Source organism: Mus caroli, chromosome 3, assembly GCF_900094665.2.
Source record: "Mus caroli chromosome 3, CAROLI_EIJ_v1.1, whole genome shotgun sequence".
Classification (NCBI taxonomy): Eukaryota; Metazoa; Chordata; class Mammalia; order Rodentia; family Muridae; genus Mus; species Mus caroli.
In genome coordinates, this window is record NC_034572.1 from 142,404,857 (window position 1) to 142,420,119 (window position 15,263).

The 15,263-nt window shown below is 41.6% G+C and overlaps 1 long non-coding RNA gene across 1 annotated transcript in view; it reads right to left on the reverse strand.

Moving 5' to 3' along the window:
• LOC115030602 overlaps positions 1-15,263 on the reverse strand; it is a 206,329-nt gene that overhangs the window by 71,207 nt on the left and 119,859 nt on the right. Inside the window, exon 2 of the long non-coding RNA XR_003836189.1 lies at positions 6,786-6,873. This is a non-coding gene — a long non-coding RNA (uncharacterized LOC115030602). The remainder of the gene's footprint in view (positions 1-6,785; positions 6,874-15,263) is intronic.

Sequence of the window (15,263 nt, forward strand, 5' to 3'; positions counted from 1 at the left end):
ACACACACACACACACACACACACACACACACACACACACACACCGAAAAATGTGCAACCCGGCAACTTGAAATCAGAAGGAGGTAACAAATAAATAGACAGTGACTGGGAGGGAAACTGGTCTTGAACTAAGCAACAAAGACCCACAGACAGTCTTCTGTCTTCTCAATATGGAAATTATTCAAATCCACCGGGAAATCAGGTTATGGAATGAGGGACAGCAACCTGACTCCTAGTCTGACAGACGCCTGCGTTCCCGCTTTAAGTCATCAGCATTGGGTCTGTTTCATTACCAGGGGGCTTTGACTTTCCCTCCAAGAGAAGCACAGACTGCCTTCACTCTCCCTAATTCACTCGCTCACTCCCAGAGTCATTGATTTTTCTGAATCTGTAGCTCATCTGTTTGTAAGATGCTCATTGACTCCATGGGACAGAATGGCAAGTATCGGTTGATGTTAATGTACATGCATGCAATAAAACTGTCAGTCCAGTCATCTGGTATCTGAACAAAAAGAAAAGACATACCTACACAATGAAGCTTGTTGGAGAGAGGATAAAATACTTGTGCTTAAAGAGGCTGGCCTTGGACTGCAGAGAGACGTGGGTTCAAACCCTAGCCCCACCTCTTTACGTAGTTGCTACATTTGATCAAATTATACTTTTGAGCTTCATTTATGTTTAAGATGAGAACAGCACATTGCTCCTGATGTGTGTTTGGTGAGAATCACATAAACTGTATGCAAATTTGAACATGCAATAGTAATGGGTTCATGACGAACTCAATAGAGTAAATAGTCAATATGTCTATCATCATTAGAGACAGTCTGACTTTAAAACTGATCTTTTTATACATTTACTTATTGAACATGTGTTTATGGGAGTGCACATCCATGTGCTTATGTGCCTGTGTGTGCTCACATGCCTGTGTGTGCTCATGTGTCTTTGTGTGTGCATGTGTGTGAGAGTCATGGCATAATATTCATTTGGGAGTGCATTCTTCCACTACATGGCTCCCGGAATTTAACTTATGTCACCAAGCTCCTCTCTTGATTGAGTATCTCACTGGCTTCTTAAAAGCTAATTGGTTTTTCTGTCTATCCATCCATCCATCCATCCATCCATCCATCCATCCATCCATCCGTCTGTCTGCCTATCTATCTATCTATTCATCTTTTTTATTATTTTTTTTTTAGTGCTGGAAGTAGAGATGGGAGCCTACGATTGCAAGTAAGATGCTACACAGTGAGTTTTATCTCCACCTGTCTTGGCTTGTCTGAAATATTAAGACATAATATTTCAGGCCTGGAGAGATGTCTCGGGGGTTAAGGGAAAGCTTGTTGCTGTTTCAGAGAATCTGCTTGGTCCCCAGCATCCACACTAGGCCACTTACAATGACTTGTGACTTCAGCTCTGAACGATCTAGCACCTTCATCTGACCCCACTCACATGAACAAAGGTACCCTTGCATATGTGCACTCAACACAAATCACCAATCATAAAGAAAGACAGTAGCTGTACATTGTAGGGGACAAGATGGTAACTCCACACATGTATTCAGTATGTAGTCACCACGGTGGTGCATAACTCCATACATGTATTCAGTATGTAGTCACCACGGTGGTGCATAACTCTACACATGTATTCAGTATGTAGTCACCACNGTGGTGCATAACTCNACACATGTATTCAGTATGTAGTCACCACGGTGGTGCATAACTCCACACATGTATTCAGTATGTAGTCACCACGGTGGTGCATAACTCCACACATGTATTCAGTATGTAGTCACCACGGTGGTGCAATGAAACCTCCTCCTTCTCAAGAGGTTGTGAGTTCTACGTGGGGAATTTTCATACTGTTTAAATTACCCAGAGATTTACCACAGATTGTTGTAGCTGACAACTCACTCACTGTGCTATAAAATACTAAAGTGAATTCCAAATTCTGTACATCTTTCTGTTCTTTATAACAAGGGCACCTCCCCCATCCCTCTTTCTGGTCTCTAGCAACTACTGTTCACCTTTGCTTCCATTATGAGAAGACTTTTTTGCTTGTTTGTGTTTTGTTTGGGGGTATTATATGGGCAGACGGTTTGCTGCTATTGTTGTTTATTTCCGCTTGAGAAGGATCTCATTCTATAGCCCAGGCTTTCCTGGAACTTGACACATAGGCCACACTGCCCTCAAATGCTTGGACTCCTACCTCAGGTGCCCAAGTGCTTAGGTAACTAAGGCAGGAGCCTCGTGAGCTGTAACTACTTGTAAGTTACTGTTCAGGCGTGAGAAAAAGGGCATAGTGACAGAACATGCAACTTAAAGTTTTAATATGAACAGAAAAGTTTTAGTTTTCCTTGTATGGGTCAAGTTTTGTATTATTAACACAAGAATGCCCTCCTCTCCCCACTTAGATGGTAAAGAGTTAATTTGCAGAACAAGGCACAAAAGAGTCAACATTGATATGGCCAACGGTACCAGCTTTATTAAGAGATATCCTTTGGCCATGTCAGATGCTAATAGGAGGCTGCCTGATGAGCCAGCAGGGACAGTGAAAGAGACAATCCTTAGTGGAAGACACCAGTGGCTGATGAGTCTCTAAGCACTTTGGTTTGACTCAGCCAAGTGGTCAAGTACTTGACAGGAGCAACTTACAATGGAGCAGTTGATCTGAGTTTACCTTTGAAGGGATATGGTCAATTATTCTGGGAAAATTCAAGTGGCAATAGGGGCTCAATTCATAGTCCTGGAAGCTAGCACCTTGCTCACATCTTGCCTAAGTGGAGAGCAGAGAGCTAGACCCACCCCCAGAAGCCAGGAGGTTAGCCAAAGCCCTTCCTAACCCTCAGTAGACTGTGTCTGCTATCCACCTCTCCTGGTTCTGCAGCTTGCCGATACAGAATATCAGCTCAAATATTGAAGCACACGAGTCTGTAAAGTACGTTTCGCAGTCAAACCAGAGCAAGCAGGCTTTGCTCACGGCACACATGTATAAGTGAAAAACCAACAGTGTAGGTGCCCATCTGGGAAAGGGCTTTCCCTTCTTCATCCTAGAATCAGCACTGTTGACCCTGAGAGGAGGCCCCGGTTTCCACTAAGCTGGAGATTTTCATGGATAAGTTTTAGGCCTTTCCCATATCCGAAGAGTCAAAGACTCCTGGCTGGGACTCCCTGAGCTCCACAGTGAGCCCAGCTCAGTTAACTCCTCCACCAGGCTTTTAGTGATGAGACAGCTCATGGCCTGCCCTTACAAGCATGATATCCCTTATGGTTTCCCCCAGCAAAGTACAACACATACAAATTCTATTCATTAAGAATCACAGGCTTTGGTGGCTAGAGAGTTTGCTCAGTGGTTAAGAGCACCGACTGCCCTTCCAAAGGACCCAGGTTTAATTCCCAGTACCCACATGTCAGCTTACAACTGTCTGTAACTCCAAGGTCTGACACCCTTACACAGACATTTAAAAAAAAAAAAAACCACCATTGCACATAAAGTAAAAATAAAAGCAAATAAATTATTTAAAAAATTAGAAAGAAGCACAGGCTTTATGAAAATAATTTATTACTCTAGCTGAACATTCTTTTTGTGTGGCATATGAATATTTTTATATGTTGATTTTATTTGTACAAATAAACCACAGAGATCTCTGCGTGAAACCAGCAAGATTGAGCTTACATGTTTTTATTGGAGTGTGTTGGTTCGTCTCAACTGTCAGCTTAATGAGATTTAGAGTCGCCTGGGAGATGCAGTGCCGGGGACATCTGTTGGGGGATATTTTCACTGGGCTAATTGTTGCAAGAGGGCCTGCCCACTGTGGGTGGCTCCAGACCTTGGCTTGGGAATTGAACTACACAAAAAAGGAGACAGTGACCTGAGTGGAAGTATTTATCACCTTCCGCTCTTGCCTGCTGCTGTGGTATAACCAGCTCCCTAGGTTCCTGCGCTTCCTGCTGTGATGAGCTGCAACATGGAACGGTAGGTAGGTCCACATACATCCCTTCTCCTTACGCTGCTGCTTTGTCAGTGTGTTTTGTCATAGTAATAGAAAACGAAACTAAGACACGAAGAATCAATTTTTAAACTAACTGTCTACTCTTGATGTCTAATGAGCCCCAGACAGCAGACTTAGGACCAACTGCATATTACAGTCTGCTAAATATTTTTGTTGCTGAAGAGTTTTTCTCTAAATATCACCCTTCAAATTTGAGGTTCTTTTTTTTACCATTTCTTAAAGTTATATCAGAAATCTTAGCCAGATAAATGCTAATTACCCTAAATCACTCAGACAGTCCCACTGACAATTTGGGACTGGAGCCCAACCTGCTCCCTTGACTGAGCAGGCATCCATCCCTGTCCTTTCTGTTACCATGGTGATCAGTTTATGGACAGCATTAGATTGGGAAATGATTTCTGACTACTTTGCTGTAGAGTTTAGAATTTCTAAAGTAGCACACCAAATATCTAATACTGTATCCTACACAGTTGCATTGCTATTGATGTATTTTTTTTTAAGAGAAGCTATATACTGGGTTATATTTTAAAAAACAAACGAATGAAATAAGTATCTCAGAATCACAAAGAAGAAGACCATCTTTTATTTTTATGGAAAATGCTTTCTCCCCATAAATAACCTCTTAGTAAGAGTTGTGGCTATTACTTTTATTTTGCCAGCTTTTGCCTTTGATAATGAATATGAATGCTATCCATTTTGAATATGATTGGAGTATCAGGCTTGTGTAAAGCTAAGTGGCAGAGGACATATTTTGCATATATGTAGCCAGAATTAAAACCCTGCGGTCATATACACATACACAAATTATAATATGGTTAATCAAGATGACTTTGATTCAATTTAGCTCTTATTATAATTAATAGTTTTGATGAATAGCTCAATAGACCATTTATTAAAACTTAAAATATCATATTATCTTGAATTGCTAATGAAGATATGTCTGAAATAAATGATAGCATTTGTAATATATTCTAAGTAAAACAAATGGTAATTCTACATACAAACATCTCAGTGGCATATAGTGTATTTAATGTCGTTTTGGAAATAGGATTCATCACTGTGTGATCATTAGCATGACAATGACCAAGGACATTTTACAGATGAAGAATGTAGGTCCTAAAATAGTTGATGCTCAACTACTGTTGTCCTGACTCCTGATGGTGGGCTAGGGCTCTAAAAACAGTGTCCCAGAATTCTTTTTTTCTGAACCTTCAGTCCCAAGAGAAAACAGTATAGTGGTCTCAAGCAATGACTTGGACTTGTTTGGCCTAACAGCACCATGCTTTTGCTCCTTAGGAGAGAAGGAGAAATGTGCATAGAAACACGGGCAATTGGCAGGCCCACTGGAGAGATGAAGCCATTAGCTGTCCATAGGCTCATTAAACGCTAATGGTGGTCATAATCATTGCTGTGATTCGGAGGCACTGCCTGCTCTCCCTTGAAAGCCCTTTTGTTTTGCAGTCTCCTTTTCATTCAGCCTCCTGAAAGGCTATGCCAATGCATGTTTGCATCTTTCCAAGATGGCAAAGCCTTCCAATTGCTTCTCCCACTGCACCGTGTGCTGGCAGGAACGATCCCCAGTTTCAGATCCCATGATCCCTGCTGTCACCTTAGGGCTCGCCAGCACACATTCACCAGCAATGGAGTGGCAATGATATTCCTTCCTCGAATTCCCAGGAATACATGTTGTATGTAACTCCTTTAAAGAGAGAGGGATTTGGGAGTTCGGTTTTCTTTAATAATTCCCACATGGTTAGGGAGAGTTTAGCCTGTGGGAGACACTGGATTGCATCCTGGTACCAATACCACTACTAAAATGCTTTCAATTAATCATGAAATCCATAACTATTGATAATAGTAATACTGAAAGCCACCAAGATTGAAGCCTATAGGAGTTGAGAGACTAGGACAAACAGAGATGATACAACAGGAGCACTGTAGTTAATCAATTAATGTCATGCTTGCTATGCAGCAATATTCCAAGTGTTCCCAATCTGCTGGTTTGGTTGCACATGTTCACAGCTTGTTGGAATGTCTACTGTTATTTCTCTCACTTTGTGGAGGAGAAATCTGAATCCTGTAGTCATGTATGCAGAAGCACCATAGATAACAGCAGAAATCCCATTTGGGTTATTAAAATAATACACATTTAGATTCAGGTTGGTGCAAAAGCCTAGGCCTTTAGTTGTTATAGGTAGAGCTGACCACTGCCTGGGAGAGTGGTAGCTTCTAGGAATTATTACTCTTAACCAGGAAAGCGATGGGCAGTCGTGAAGAGTGGGTTAGACACATGAAGCTTTCTATTATAAAGGACTTCACTGCCCCTCACTTTACCAACCAGCAGCATCCTCTATAAAAAGCCTTCAGTCTGTCCTTCATCAACCAGCATCCTTGGCAAAAGAAGCCCAGCTGGGGCCCTTTGTCCCTTTACAAAGAAATGCATTCCAGTGGCGTCTTGCTGCATGCAGTTCTAATTCATCTCTCCTTAACTGTGATTTGTGATGTCTACTCACATTCCAAAGCAGGAGTGCTCTCCCATCCCAAGAATTCTTTTGTCCAACACAGAGACAGGTAGGCAGCCAGCTGGCAGCAACAGAGCAGATAACAAGAAGCCACACATGCACAGACTCACGTTCTCATCTCTACCCAGGACCACAATTTTACCCTGAAATAAAGGCTCATTGAACGCTATAACTTAGAAAATCACCCACAGGCAAAGCTCTACATCCGTACACAATGATTGAATTCACACCATAGCTAAAACCATCCTGGGACTTACTTTGAAATTCATCGTTTGTCTTTAGAAACTATGTAGGCTCCATAGTCTTTCCAATGAGTTGTGGAGTTTAGAGGAAGTAGCCAGCCACCTAGAACAAAAACAAAACACTCAATGTTTCAAATTCAGCATGAAAAAAACAAATCAAGAGGATGGAAGGTGCTCTACTCCGCACATTCAGTGTTTTGCTTCAGAGTCTAGGGATGCAATACTAATACCGAGAGACACTGGATAGCAGAACCGCCATGTTTGTACTAGGTGTTCAGGGAATCAGCTCAGATGAAAAGAGCAAAGGCTACAAATGAGTCCTGGAAATGAACAATGCAACCAAACCCAGGAGGGAGGAGCCTGCTGCCACCCACCTAGGGAGACCTGTTAATCAGAAGATCAATTTCACTCTTATCTGAGTCATTAGGCAGCCATTGATACCACCTGCTCACTTTAAACATACAAATACAGACCAGACATGAGAAAGCTGACACCACGCTGCAAAACCCCTCTCTGTACAGAGTGACAGGAGGACCAGGGCCCAACCCTGACTCCAAGAATCTAGGCATCTGCTCCTCCAGCAGACACAGGTGGGAGAGTGAATCAGAAAGCTGGTCTCCATGGGAAGGGAGAAGACAGATATGCCAGAACACAGGAGCTAGGAAAATTGAAAGTCAACTGGAATTCAAGAAACATTTAATGCACTGGGGGAGGGGGGGGTCCTCTTTCTTCTGAAATAATTCTATCCCTCAGCTTCAAAGTGGTGATTCCTTAAAAGGACACGGATAACACAGAGATCTCGTGAGCTAGCTTTATTGATTTTGAGAACCACTGACTCCGTGAGCTGTAGCATAAGGGAACCCCACACTTGTCTGGTTGGGTTGTCCGCTACTAATGGCTAAGGTTCAAAAATAACTCCATGGAATTGGGGGTGGGGGAGCCAGTGGCTCCTCACCAGTGGAAGAGAGGGAAGACAGATAATTTGTACATAGTGGCAGTTGACCTTGCCCTGCAGTAGCTACTGTCTGCTTCTTTTAGCTTCTCCACACTCCCATGGTTAATAGGCTTTTCAATCTTGTCTTAACCCCTTACGCTCATGAGAACCTATAGATGTCTACTTGGAGATCATCAAGGCATCCCCTTTATGTGGTAAATGAATATTTATGGCTCTCTCTCTCTTTTCTTTCCTCCTCCTCCTCCTCTTCCTCCTCCTCCTTTTTTTCATTTTTTTTATTTTGAGACACGTTATCCTTAGGTAGCAAGCTGTCCATAAACACTTGATTCTTACTGCCTCAGATACTAAACTGTTGAGATTAAAGATGTGCACCATCATGCCTGATTCTCAACTTCTTCCTTTTTTTCTCTCCTTCCCTCCTGTTCTCCCTATAAGGGACTTGCACTTTTAGTAGCTATGACCAGTCATCAAGGAAAGTCTTTCTGCTTTGCTCTCTTAGTCTAGTCTGAATCACCTTGTCAGTGGTAACTTGCTTACCTGGGAGGTAAAAGGCAAAGTAAGCTGGCTATCTTGCTTGACGCTCTGGGATGACAGCCTGCTAACTAATTACGTCTCTACTGCTTCCTCCTGTCTCTGAGAGTCAAAGTATCATGTGTAGGTTCTGAATACTTAAGATTCATTCCTAATTAAGCAATGTGTAGATGGATGGATTTTCTATCAAGCGAGTCTCAAATATGTAGCAGAAAATGAAGCAACATTTCTAGTCTGCGATAGAAATGAGGTTAATCAAGATGCTGCACGAGAATCTCCTTCCTAATAAAAAGTCTTCCTTAGCAGTTTTCTAAAGTACAGGAATCCAAAATGGGCTAACCTTTTATATATTTTATTTTAATGTCTGTGGGGCTGAGGAATTAACCTAGGACCTTACACTTGCTGAACGGGTTTTCTTCCAGTCAGCCACTGTACCATCTCCTTATTAGTATAATTTGAGGTTATTTATTGAATTTAACTATTATAGTTAATTTATACATTTCTTGTTCTTTATCTTATGTAAAAATCCATTGAGAGGGAACAAGAAAGTAAGATTTCAGGGACCAGAAAATTTGAGATTTCAACATAAGTATGATATAATACGTTCGACGTGAATTGATGAGATAAGTAATGACTTTCTAGGTGTGCACACCAGGTAGAATCAGATGGGTGAACGAGGCAGAAAGGTTTGGTCTTAGAATGGTGGCTAAGTGGGGACTGGAGATGTAGTTCAGTTTGTAGCGTGCTGCAAAACACACTAAAGGTCCCGAGTTCAAACATCAGCTCTGCATAAAATGTAGCGTATTGCTGCATGCCTGTAATCTTGGCACTTGGAAGGTGGAATCAGTTATTTCAGAAGTTCAAGGTCATATCCTGAGCTCCATAGTGAGTGCATGGGTCGTCCCAGAAGCACACATGGTCTGCCTCTGTGCAGAGAACAAGAATGAATAACGTAAAGTAAAATCGACTATTTTGAAGAAAGCCGTTCTTTAGGATTTTCCACCCATTACTACTTTTTCAATAAGCTTGGCTACAAACTCCCAAATTCAGTGATTCCCCTGCCTCAGTCTCCCAGGTAGCTGAGATTAAAGGTGCATGCCACTGCACCTGGCTCCTACTATCTTCAGAATTTGAAATTACTTTTCAACTTCCAAACAATAGCAGTTTAATATACTAAGCTTAATCCAGGTAACAACTTGATTCACATAGTGATGTGTGTGTGTGTTTACAAATATAAGACCGCTAGGCAGTGGTGGCGCACGCCTTTAATCCCAGCACTTGGGAGGCAGAGGCAGGCAGATTTCTGAGTTTGAGGCCAGCTTGGTCTACAGAGTGAGTTCCAGGACAGCCAGGGCTACACAGAGAAACCCTGTCTTGAAAAACAAAAAAACAAAACAAAACAAAACTACAAATATAAGACCAAGACTGTAAAACCCTAGTAATAAGTGGTGTCCTTTAATCTGTAGTGTGGGGGAGAAGGTTTTAGCAAGATACAAGTGGCAATAAGTTCCCAAGGACATTAAAGCAAGATTTCATCTGCTGAATGCAAATGGACATAATTACGAGTAAATAGAGAAGCGTACACAATTCACGAAAAAGTTCGAGAATTAAAACAATATCAGTTTAGAGGGGGAAAGTTCATTTGTCATTCTCTCATCTGGAGGATAGGAAAAGAAAAAAGCCTTTTTTTTTTTTTTTTTTAACAAAACAGGGTAGCGTTCAGGTTGCCTTACATACAGACATGTCCAAAATGTTAAGCAAATGACTTTGCCTTGAACATGTGCATCTTTTCTGCTTGTCCCCCTGCCTGGCCTGTGGTGGAAAAACTCCTCCCTCTCTGTATTGTCCCTTGAAGAACAGGTACAATTACTGAGTGGACCAATTCCACTCTGCCATCTTCCATGGCACAGCCCCGGAAAGGTTTTGCTGTTATCACCAGTATTGCCACTGTCCTACTTAAAACAACTCTTAGAGGATTCTGAGCTGATTGGGATATTCACAGAAAGAAGTCTGCCCTCTTAGTTGGGGGCTTGGCTCTAGGACAGGGACATTAACCAGTAGACAATCTACTGGAAACAAGGACGATGTTTGAGCAAGGAGTGAATGAGCTAGAAATCCAATTTTGGCACACAAAGTATCTATAGCCAAGATCAGAGCAAGGACAGAAGATGAAATTAGTCAATAATTAACCCAACCAACAATTTCATCAAAATTTAAAGTATAATATTCTTCTAAATAGCAGTATGTTATATTAGTAGTACACCATAAGAATAAGGTTTTGAATAGTATATAGTACTCATTGGGACAATGATCTATCAGGTGATTAAGATTCAGAAGTTAAGAAGTTGGTGAAGGTCTGTGCTCTCTTGGCTGGAAGGTACTAATAACATTGAACAGATCAGAGGGTGTGTACTGGGAGTGGCTTAGTCTGGGAGAACTGGTCCTGATGTGCTTACTCAGAGTCTAAACCTGGGAAGATTGGCTAATGGGTTTTTGCAGTCCAGACACAAAGGCCATTAATGAGAACGAAGATGAGGTGGCAGCAGGGAGATAAAAGGAAGCAAGAGCTGCAGGAGGTGTTTCAGAGACCACCAGGAGGAGTTGGCTGCTGCTAAGACGAGCATCAGGGAGGAGTGGACAATGACACACGAGAAACACGCTCCCTCACAGAAAAACCCGGAGGCCTCCGATGAAACTACAGATGTCCAAGGGGCACACTAGTGTGCTGGGGTGGTGACAAGCATAGCTATGCATGCTCCTTCCTACTGGCGGAGTTAGAAAGTCTCAGGGAACAGCAGCAGAGAGCCCTAAGCACAAGGCTATAAATGAGGGATGGAATGAGGATGAGAGATGTCAAATAGATGAGATAGCTAATGCTAGGATTGTCTAAAACCACCAAAGCTAAGAAAGACAGCAAGACTCCTTAGAAGAGGAGGTTTCGGGAAAGGACAGGCGCAGCAAGCAGGGCTGGTGGCAAGCGGGTGGGTAGGAAGCCTCTGCTCTCCTCAGCACTGGACCCGTGAGCAGGAGTTACTGAAGTACTTTTCATGACGATCCTTAGAAAACTGACTTTGTCATAATCTCTACTTCATAAATTAGAAAGTGAGAGGAGAGAAAGTTTGCAAAGACCACCCTTTAGGCACCACAGGGGCAAACTTCCGATTTAATTACACCCCAGAGTCCTTGTCCTTATTAAGTGTGCCTGTGGAGTTAAGGAGGGCGTTGTTTGTTCACTTTGCAGCTCTGTCCATTGAACCCAGGGCCTCAAGCGTTCTGGGCAAGAACTCTACCACTGAGTTCCACACTCAGCCCAGAACGAGCTAGTTTGCATACAGCACTTGCTCTTAAAACAAAATATCCCACAGATTATACTTTCATGGTTCATTTAGCGAGTGAATGATCACAGTCTTCAGGCTAAAGCTGACTGTACAACAGGCCTGAGAAACATAGGTGAAGTGGGAAGTTTTCAAATAGCAGCATGCAAAATAGGTATGTTCCACATTCAACAAGTGCTGAAAAGTTTATAGGAGGTGCCCAGGCCGCAGTGGGAAAGGGAGAGGCTATCATGGAAGTACATCGTACGTTGGGAAAGTAAAATTCATATAGAGACCATTGTAGTTAGAGTTACTATTGCTGTGATAAAACACTGTGAGCAAAAGCAACTTAGGGAGGACAGAGCTTACACTTCTACATCACAGTTCATCATAAAGGAAGTCAGAATAGAAACTCAAACAGACCAGGATCCTGGAGGCAAGAGCTGATGCAGTAGCCATGAAGGAGTGCCGCTACTGACTGGCTTGCTTTTCATGGTTTTCTCAGCCTGTTCTAGTATAGAACCCAATAATAGCACCACCCAAAATGGACTGGGCCTTCCCCATCAACCACCAATTAAGTAAACAGCTTACAAGCTTGCTTGCCTACATCATGATCTGGTGGAGGCATTTTCTGAGGTTCCAGCCTCTCAGATGACTTTAGCAAAGGTCACATTGACACAAAACCGCCCAGGAGAGAGAACAGGGGTTTTAAAACATTTTCCATCTGTGTTCTTGTTTCATCCAAGAAAAACTGTATGGCAATGTAGGCCTGTAGATATATAAAACAGAAATACAAACTGGGGAGAAAGCTCAACAGGAGAGAGTTTGTCTTTGCATATGCTAGGCCCCGAGTCCAATCTCCAGGACATGAACAATAAAAATTAGAGTGAAAGCATGTGTGCAAATCAAATATTTACTGATAGTAAGTCTTAAAATATTATAAGCCAAGATTTTTATATACAGATAACTTTATCATTTAGTAAAGACCAAAGCAAGGTCGGATACTAATGCGATGGATGAGCTTATTCATGTTTACACACAAACCTAAACCATATCTGACACTGTAGGGCACAGAGCAGCTTCAGTGTTTTCCAGCGCTGATTAGGATTGTGGATTTATAGTTGTCATTTCTAGGACTATGGCCTTATAGAAACATATAGCACAAATAGGGATTTCAAGCCGAGTTGGAAAGATGTGGTGGCTATTCTTGTAGTCCCGTTAACCATATATGGAATTAACTAAAACCAAATGACTGGCCATACCTGTGAAGACTTTTTTTTCTTATTTAAATCATTTGAACTAAGAAGAGCCACTTCTAATCCAGATCCTTGAGACAAGACAACCCTTTAATCCAGATCCTTGTAGATGGAAAAATCACACCTTGTGCTGGCAGCTTAAGAAAACTGTGGAAGAAGGAAGCTTGGTATCTCTTCACTTGGTTCCTTGTTCTTGCTTTTGTTAGCAAGTCCATCCCTTCAATATCATTAGAGACTATACCTTTGGGATTCTGGCATATACTGAAGACCATGTGAGACACCCAGCCTTAGGGACTGAAAAACTACTGGATTCTAGGACCTTCCTTTATAGGCAGCCATTGTTGGATTAGCTGGCCCACAGCCTGTAAGTCCTCTTTATCCCTTCCTTCTATCTCTCTTTCTCTCTAAACATATATGTATATGTTTAAATATGTATAACTAATAAATATAAATATATTTATTTTAATAAATTTATATATTTATTGTAATATAAATATAAAATATATTAAACATAAATATTTATATATTTATAAGTTCATTCTATAGATTTTATTCCTTTAGATAACCCTGACTAATACAGGGAATAAAGGGTCTATGTGACTTATACTTTTACACTGTATTAGCCCATCACTGAAGGAAGTAAGGGCAGGAACTCAAACAAGGCAGGAACCTAAAGGCAGGAGCTAATGCAGAAGGGTACTGTTTAGAGAGGTACAAGCTATGGAGGGGTACTGCTTGTGGGGTTGCTTCTTAAAGCTTGCTCAGTCTGCTTTCTTGTAGAACCTAGGACTGCTAGGCCAGGGATGGGCCCACTCACAATGGTCTTGGCCTTCCCCCATCAACTAAAAATTAAGAAGATGGCCTACAGGCTTGCCTGCAGCCAGATTTATGAAGGCATTCTCTCCACAGAGTTTCCCTTATTTCAGGGACCATGGCTTGTGTCAAGCTGGTGTAAAACTAGCCAATAGAAAAGCTGAGGCTCTTCAGGCGGCTTTGCTGTTGATGTGGGTGTGAAAACCTGCATGGTGCACTGTGTATGCTCTGTGTTCAGAGCCAAGCTTTCAGTGAAACCACGGGATGCCAGCATCCTGGGCCAGCACTGCCAGAAACCTGCTTGATTCCAAATTGATTTTTGTTCATTGTGTATTCAGTAACCTTCAGTTACATAACTTCATACGGGGGTTTAACTCAGAGTTTATAAAGCCATGAAGACTTATATAGTGAGCAGGAAAGAGTCAAGTATCATCATTTGAGAGCATTTAGACAGAGGAATGTGGGGATTGAGCTTAAAGAAATCGAGTACAAATATATTGGATAAGAGATCCTAAGGTTGTTTTTTAACTCTGTCCTCAGAGCAACAGGAGAATATTGAAATGTTAATAATTATACTTCAGAGGGTGAATGCTAACCAACCAAGCTCACATAGCTGCTACAGGAACCAAAAGGAAGCTCAGCTTATATCAGTGCCCCTTCTGTTCTTTCTCAAAATCTTATCAAAGTCCTGAGCTGTCTTGCAAAAGTTTACCAATCCTGTCTGGAGAAAAACATTTGTTTGTTTGTTTTGTAATTTGTGATATGGACAGTATCCTAATTTCACTCTTGTTGCTCTGTTAAAACACTCTGATCAAAAGGAGTTTAAGAGAGAACAGAGTTAATGTAGCTGGCAGGCATGCTCGTGCTCAGAACTGCATAGGGAATGACCCTGCCCACAGTGCTCTGGGTTCTCCTACATCAATGCACAGTCAAGACAATCCCCTGCAGACAAGAGGCCAACTATTTTTTGGGCAATCCCAGATTTGGGACTTCTTTCTCGGGTAATTTTAGGTTGTGGCACATTGACATTTAAAATTAACACCATATAGATATCCCATGTCTTTTCTATTGCTATAAAACCAAAGGATTTAGACTCTGACCTAGACACCTTATAAAAAAGAAAACATTTAATTTAGGGCTCACAATTTCCACAGGATTAGAGTCAATGGACAATATAGTGTGGACCATAGCAGTAGACAGACAGGAAGGGTGAATATCTAAGAGCTCACATCTTGATGCTCAAGCATGAGATAGACCAGCTAACTGGGAATAGCATTGACTTTTGAAACTTCAAAGCCCACCAGTAATATGACTCCCCAACAAGGGCACACCTAGCAATTTCTCCCAAACTGTTTCAAGAACTGGAGGACATAAAAATACACGAGCTTCTTGGAACATTCTCATTGAAATCACAACACCCTGTTAGTGTTATTTGCTGCTATTACTATATCAGCTACAAATATAGTCTAGCAGTAGATATGGGAAGATATAATCCATATCAGTCTCAATGGTATTCATAACACAGAGACAATGATATGTTAAAAAGGGTCAAGTATGGGTTCCATCTTGACTGTAAAAAAAGAAAAACTCACACGAATGGAAAATAATAAGATGTATCACAACA